Source organism: Erpetoichthys calabaricus, chromosome 14 (genome assembly GCF_900747795.2).
Source record: "Erpetoichthys calabaricus chromosome 14, fErpCal1.3, whole genome shotgun sequence".
Lineage (NCBI taxonomy): Eukaryota > Metazoa > Chordata > Cladistia > Polypteriformes > Polypteridae > Erpetoichthys > Erpetoichthys calabaricus.
In genome coordinates, this window is record NC_041407.2 from 102,561,694 (window position 1) to 102,570,006 (window position 8,313).

Sequence of the window (8,313 nt, forward strand, 5' to 3'; positions counted from 1 at the left end):
TCTAAAAAATCCAGCACAGTTCTGGAAAAACATTCTTTGGACAGATGAAACCAATATCAACCTCTACCAGAATGATGGCAAGAAAAAAGTATGGAGAAGGCATGGAACAGCTCATTATCCAAAGCATGCCACATCATCTGTAAAACACGGTGGAGGCAGTGTGATGGCTTGGGCGTGCATAGCTGCCAGTGGCACTGGGACACTAGTGTTTTTTGATGATGTGACACAGGACAGAAGCAGCCAAATGAATTCTGAGGTGTTCAGAGACATACTGTCTGCTCAGATCCAGCTAAATGCAGTCAAATTGATTGGGCGGCGTTTCATGATACAGATGGACAATGACCCAAAACATACAGCCAAAGCAACCCAAGAGTTTATTAAAGCAAAGAAGTGGAAAATTCTGGAATGGCCAAGTCAGTCACCTGATCTTAACCCAATTGAGCAGGCATTTCACTTGTTGAAGACTAAACTTCAGGCAGAAAGGCCCACAAACAAACAGCAACAGAAAGTCGCTGCAGTAAAGGCCTGGCAGAGCATTAAAAAGGAGGAAACCCAGCATCTGGTGATGTCCATGAGTTCAAGACTTCATACTGTCATTGCCAGCAAAGGGTTTTCAACCAAGTATTAGAAATGAACATTTGATTTCCAGTTATTTAATTTGTCCAATTACTTTTGAGCCCCTGAAATGAAGGGATTGTGTTAAAAAAATGCTTTAGTTGCCTCACATTTTTATGCAGTCGTTTTGTTCACCCCACTGAATTAAAGCTGAAAGTCTGCACTTCAACTGCATCTGAGTTGTTTCATTTAAAATTCATTGTGGTAAAGAACAGAACCAAAATTAGAAAAAAGTTGTCTCTGTCCAAATATTTATGGACCTAACTGTATATTTAACATTACAGACAGCATATGCATCTCTAATATGGTACACCCCTGGGCAATAACATTGGTATAAATATCAACAACAAAACCTGGCATTATAGTGCCTATGACATCATCATGCCACCATAGGACAGATGTTCCACCTCCCACTGAATTTAAGCTGAAAGTCTGCACTTCAACTGCATCTGAGTTGTTTCATTTAAAATTCATTGTGGTAAAGAACAGAACCAAAATTAGAAAAAAGTTGTCTCTGTCCAAATATTTATGGACCTAACTGTATATTTAACATTACAGACAGCATATGCATCTCTAATATGGTACACCCCTGGGCAATAACATTGGTATAAATATCAACAACAAAACCTGGCATTATAGTGCCTATGACATCATCATGCCACCATAGGACAGATGTTCCACCTAACAGGCTCTTTCCCACTATTTGTGTCTAAACACAAGGGCAGACATGAATACATCAAAGTGATGATATAGCTGTAAAATGAAGCAACCCCTGGGCAAAGTCTCAATTGCAAGAATAAGGTGCCAGCCTACATTACAGAGGTATTCCTCTCTTCCTCTATCAAGCATTCAACTAAGATTATGTTTGGGGGGGGGGGGGGGGGGAGTGGGAGGGAGGCAGGTGGCGCAATCTGTTTTCCAGGAAATGTAGAAGCACCGAAAAGGGGACAACCAAGGCAGAGTCTAAAGACATGGTGCTTGCCACTTACAAGGTGGATGTGCCCCTCAAAATTGAAAAAAGGAATCAAACATTGTCTGCTTTTAAATAAAAGGATATCACATATTTCCATACCCTGGAGCAGGTGAAAATATGAAATATGCTCAATGCCCAATTTCAGAGCCATTATCATAATGTAATTCAAGCAACAAGTAGTGTCTATGTTCAAACTCAGATCAGAAACAGGGCAAAATATGCTATCTTCATACCCCCAGTATAAAATGGCATAACTAAAGTGCAAAGTCATATTGCTGATAACATAGCCCATTACAGGGCATACATTCCACTCAAGAGATTAAACTTTGTAACGAAACTTGAGGGCAAATGTAAATATCCACAAGAGTATACAGTATATTCCAGGGAGATATCCTTGATTTATAATGTTAAAATCCCTGGGCAGCAGTTCAATGCCAACAACAAGGTGCCATCTTGATGTAAATGTGTCGCCTCAATACTGTCAAGCTTCCAGTGACATCTGCATTCAAACATATGATTAGAATGCAGATACCCATATCATTAGGTGATGCTTGAGAGATCAATTTGGAAACACCACAGAACAGGACTCTAGTGCTTATAGTGGGTGGGTGATGCCTATTGTGGTCTGCATTTAAATACATAGGCAGCATGCCACTACTACTGCCAGACTCAATAAGCTGATAGCTGACATGCACATAGTTCCTTAAAAGCCGCTATGTTTATAGATTTACTGTATACCAGTAGTCAAAAAGAAGATCAGAAATTTGGCAAAATATGCTACACTCATACCCAATAAGACAGACTAGAATGAAATGGGGTCACTACAATGCAACCTCATTTAACTTATAATACAAACCATTATGAGGCATTTGTGCTACTCAGAATAGGGAGGGCATTCACAGCTGTTTGTGACTAAAGAGGTGGACAGAATGTACATAGCCTCTCCAAGGACAGGGACCGCTACAGAGCACTTCAGAAGCAATAACAAAGTGCCATCCTAAAATAAGTATGCAATCTCAGTATTGGTAATCTCTTATTGCAACCTCTGTTCAAGCAAATGATCAGAATGCCAATTCCCATATCCCAAGGCCATGCATGTTGGGGACAGCCAATGCTGGAGGTAGGAACATTTAATTCCTTTACACATATAGATGACATGGGCAACTCTATACTTCAAAGGGCTACACTCATGACATACAAATATAACATGGGGGGGCCGGAGTATTTGATGTCTTCCAGCAGCCATACCACCAGCTCTTCAGAATGTGAAATGCACCTGAAACGAAGCATGTTTGGACATAGCCAATACTTGCATGGGAGGCTAACTAGGAAAAGCTTGGGGTATTGCTAGGAGAGGTGCTGGTGATGCCTATGAGAGAGTGCTCAACTTGTGGCCTGTGGGTGGATGCCAATACTGCAGTGCAGCAACAGGGAGTCTGTTGTAAAATTAGCACTGTACTACGGCTGAGACGTAAAACCAAGGTCCTGTTTCTCTGTGGTTATAAAGGATCCCTAAGTATCTATCAAAAAGAGTAGGGTGTACCCCGATGTCCTGGCTAAACTGCTCACCATGGCCTGGTAATTCTGCCCCCATAATCATCCTCTGTGTACCTCTGTTTTTTTTCATGCGGGTTCGTGTGTTTGGTCCCGTCACTCGAGCCGTATCGTTTTGTACCCGTGAGCGTGAATTCATGACTTGTTTGTTCTTCAGCCTTATAAATATGGATAAGTAATAAGGAGGATCGCACTCACTGTTAATATGGAGCCTTTTCTGTGGTTGAACGGTTAATAGTGCATCAGTGTAATGAGATCGACCTATGCTGCATAATTTGAATGTGTTCAGATGACGTATATTTAATACGGACGGTTCGTTTAGTAATGGTGCTTCGTGTCACATTTCTTATTTATGTTAATGTGGTCGTGGGTCCGAATCCTGCTTTTTGTGTATGTTTCATGTGCTATGTCCGTAGTCTGTCCCGTTTTGTGTCCAATGGGTTTGTGTGGCGCTCGCGTCTGACTTCTTTTTTTTTGTGCTAGGGGGCGTTGCCTCATTTGTGTGTCGTGGGTCTCAATTCTCTTCTTTGTGTGTGTTTCGTTTCGCGTCTGACTCCTTTTTTCTGTGTGCTATGGGCGCCTCATTTCTTATTTTACGTTGCTTTGCATCCGGTTTCCGTTGCCTGGAAGGGGGATTTTGTGGAGGCGCTTGCGCAGTACGTCTTTTGCGGCTATGGCCCATGGCCGGATGTCCCTGCGTCCATCCGGTTTACCATTCTCGGTTAGTAATATGGATGAGGACAAATTTCCTACTCAGAATTGCCTTATGTCACCAATGATCTGCTCTCAAACACTTATAGATTTCTATCCCACCCTATTTACTGTACTTGACATGTATGGATGTGGAGTCTAGCTACAGTCCACCTAAAGTCTTAGTCCCTATAACATTCAATATTCTCTAGGTCAACTGTGGCCAAAATCCTCATCCACGCATCCCAAGAATTGGCTGATGTCATCCATAATCTGCACTCAAACACATTTACATTCCTATACCAGCCTATTTAACATACTCTACACCAACTGAGGCCAGAATCTTCATCCACAAATCCTAAGAATTGGCTGTCACCCATAATCTGCTCTCAAACACTTATACATCACTATACCACACTCTAGGTTGACTTTGGCCAGAATCCGCAGAAACACATCCAAAATCTTATTACCTTAAACACAGTGTCACACTGGGACAAATGTCCCATTCAGAACTGGCTCGTGTCGCCCATGATCCGCTCTCAAACACTTACACATCCCTATACCACTTTCTTTAATGCACTCTAAGTGGACTGTTGCCAGAGTCCACATCCAAACATCTCAAATCTTAGTACCTTTAACACATAACACTCTCTAGGTCAACTGTGGCCAGAATCCTCATCCACACATCTCAAGAATTGGCTGACGTTACATGGGGACAAACGTCCCACTCAGAATTGGCTTATGTGACCCACGACCTGCTCTCAAACACTTATACATCCCTATACCACACTATTTTCTGTTCTCGAGTTGTGTGGATGTGGAGTCTGGCCACAGTCCGGGTAAAGTCTTAGTACTTATAACATATAACACTCTCTAGGTCAACTGTGGCCAGAATTCTCATCCACAGATTGCAAGAATTGGCTCATGTCAGACAGACAGACAGACAGACAGACAGATAGATAGATAGATAGATAGATAGATAGATAGATACTTTATTAATCCCAAGGGGGAATTCACATACTCCAGAAGCAGCATACTGATAAAGAAAATATTAAACTAAAGAGTGATAACAATGCAGGTATACAGACAGACAATAACTATGAATAATGTTAACATTTACCCCCCGGGTGGAACTGAAGAGTCGTATAGTGTGGGGGAGGAACGATCTCCTCAGTCTATCAGTGGAGCAGGAAAGTGACATCTTATACATCCCTATATACCACACTATTTAACATTCTCTAGGTTGACTGTGCCCAGTCTCCACATCCAAACATCTCATGTTTCACAACCAATAACGCTCTCTAAGTCAACTATAGGTAGGATCTGCATCCCCACATCCTGCACCTACCTATACCATAGTGTCATATGGGGGAAAATATTCCACTCAGAATTGGCGGATGTCACCCATGATCTGCTCTTAAATACTTATAAATCCCTATACCAGGCTATTTAATATGCTCTAGGTCGACTGTGGCCAAAACCCACATCCAAACATCTCACATTTCGGAAAACAGTAACACTCTCTAAGTCAACTGTAGCTAGGATCCGCATCCCTGCATCCCAGGTCTAAGTACCTATACCACAGTGTCATATGGGGGCAAATATTCCACTCAGAATTGGTTGATGTCACCCATGATCTGCTCTTAAATACTTACACAACCCTATCCCACACTATTTAACATGCTCTAGAATAACTGTGGCCAGAATCCACATCCAAACATCTCATGTTTCAGAACCAATAACGCTCTTTAAGCCAGCTGTAGCCAGGATCTGCATGCCCACATCCCAAGTCTAAGCACCTATACCATAGTGTCATATGGGGACAAATGTCCCACTCAGAATTGGCTGATGTCACCCATGGTCTGTGCTCAAGCACTTATACTTCCCTGCACCTCCCCATTTAAAGTACTCTAGCTGGACCGTGGTCATCGCAGGACTACATTTCTGCAAATACAACAAAGTGCCACCCCAGGGGCACGTGCTCCCTTCTGGCTTGCTGAGATGCCCACACGGACCCTGTCTGCGTCCATATAAACCAGTCACCCCTGTAGCTGGCATCATTTCGCTTTGCCTACCGTCTCTAGCGGGGAGTCCGCCGGGTGGCACTTGAGAGCCCCGCGTGCACTGCAGCCTCCGAGTGGGCGTGTCGCTCAACGCGCCGCTTCGAAAACACCGCAGTCCACAAGTGCGTCGTTCACTTTCTCCGCGGATTTTCAGTCCATTTGTGTTTGACGAGGGCTGCCCGACGTTGTCGCGTAGTGTCTTTTTTTCCCTTTTCTTTTATGTGCCAACAAAATAAAAGCCTGCGTCACAAGCTTCGCAGCCGAGTGCGCGCATCATTCGCGGAACTCACTCTGGAGTCCGACCGCTTGTCGTCCTAAAAAAAAAAACAAAAAAAACAAACGCCAACATTTCAAGCATCTCCTCAGCCGCGCGTGTCTCCCGCTCAGTAGCGGCGTGAGTAAGTGCCACGCGCGCGTGTGCGTGCACGCGCAGGCTCGAATACCCGCCCGAGAGACAGACAGCTCACGGTCCCGAGCTCGTGTCGCAGTTGGAAATGTCCAGCGAACTGCGTGTCTTCGCTGTAGCCTGTCGCGCCCTGCCCTTGTCGTTCTCCTGTCCTACCTGCTTTTCGTCTTTCCTCACTAGGCGAGAGCGGCGTCGCTTCAGCAGCCACCCGAGTGAGAGAAGGAAGCCCCGACGGCTCGCTCTCCTGCTGCCATGCTGCGATTGTTGTTGTTGTAGTGGGAGAAGCTGCGCACTTCACTTTGCGCCGTCCGACCCGCGGATGACGTCTTTATTATTTTCATCATTGCCGTGTTACTAATAGCAGCTAACCGGACCGAGAAGCATGCTGCACACCAGCGTTGAGCAGGGGGAATCGCACCCGCAGAAGTGGAAACTGACGGGCGGGGCGACGGGCTGTTTATCGATCGGCTTAGTGAAACTGGGGAAGCGTTTAAAAAAAAAAAAAGGAACAACATACGCAGGCGAGGAAAACACGAGAAGAGCATCGCCGCCATGGGTTGAGAAAACTAAATAAAGGGACCGGAACGATCAAACAACGTACAGTAGTAGGAATTGGTAATGCTAATACAGTACATAAAATTAAAGCTCCGGCACGTTGAAGGAGCAACCTGCGTCACACGGCAGCTAACGGCTGGGAAATGAAAGTGCAGACTAGAAAACTGCGTCGGATGCGTGAGGCGACTGGGAAATTAGGGAAAAAGTGCTGAACCTACGAAGGGGCGGTTTATACGAGCGATCGGGGTGGAATGGAGGAGCATTAGTTAAAGGTACCGGGGAGCTGGGGGACGAAAGGAACTATATAGAAAAGAGATTCATTTTTAGTAGAGGGGATTGCGTTGACATTTTCAAACTGGAAAAAATAAACAACGTACGATAAATTAAGGAAGGACTCAACCCCCTTTCACTTTTTTTTTTTTTACTGTTTTGTAGTGTTGCAGCCTTGTGCTAAAGTGATTCAAATTTTATTTTTTTCCCGTATCAAGCAACACTCAGTAGTCTAAAACAGGGGTCTCCAACTCCAGTGCTGGAGAGCTACGGTGGGTGCAAGTTTTCATTCTCTTTTCTTAATTATTGACCAGTTTTTGCTCCTAATTAACTATTTCGGGCGGCGCAGTGGGTAGCGCTGCTGCCTCGCAGTTGGGGGACCTGAGTTCGCTTCCCGGGTCCTCCCTGCTTGGAGTTTGCATGTGCTCCCCGTGTGTGCGTGGGTTTCCTCCGGGCGCTCCGGTTTCCTCCCACAGTCCAAAGACATGCAGATTAGGTGGATTGGCGATTCTCCGTTGGCCCTAGTGTGTGCTTGGTGTGTGGGTGTGTTTGTGTGTGTGTCCTGCGGTGGGTTTGCACCCTGCCCGGGATTGGTTCCTGCCTTGTGCCCTATGTTGGCTGGGATTGGCTCCAGCAGACCCCCGTGACCCTGTGTTCGGATTCAGCGGATTGGAAAATGGATGGATGGATTAACTATTTCCCCAATTAATTTCCTAATTAACTATTTTAATTGACTTTTCTTGAGACTCAGACGTGCCACAAATGCCCCACTCAGAATTGTCTGAGAAACACTTATACAACCCTATCCCACCTTATTTAATGTACTCTGAGTGGACTGTAGCCAGACTCCACATCCAAACATCGCAAATCTTAGTACCAATAACACATAACACTCTGTAGATCAACTGTGGCCGGAATCCTCATCCACGGATCCCAAGAATTAGCTGAGGTCACATCTTATACATCCCTATACCAACACTATCTAACATTCTCTTAGTCGACTGTGGCCAGAATCCACATCCAAACATCTCATGTTTTAGAACCAATAACACTCTCTAAGTCAGCTGTAGCTAGGATCTGCATGCCCACAAGTCTATGTACCTATACCATTGTGTCATATGGGGGCAAATGTCCCACTCAGAATTGGCTCATCTCGCCCATGATCCGCTCTCAAACACCTACACATC

At 44.7% G+C, this 8,313-nt stretch overlaps 1 protein-coding gene across 3 annotated transcripts in view; it reads right to left on the bottom strand.

Annotated features, from left to right (window-relative positions):
• Positions 1-6,647, bottom strand: part of ezh1 (enhancer of zeste 1 polycomb repressive complex 2 subunit) — a 77,842-nt gene extending 71,195 nt beyond the window's left edge. For 2 of the 3 annotated variants that reach the window (XM_051936393.1, XM_051936392.1), the window contains exon 1: positions 6,458-6,647. The gene's annotated coding sequence lies outside the window, so the exon portion shown is untranslated. Of the gene's footprint in view, positions 1-5,907; positions 6,210-6,457 lie in introns of all 3 variants that reach the window. The other variant, XM_051936391.1, reaches the window with a different exon arrangement.
• Positions 6,648-8,313: the final 1,666 nt, after the last annotated feature.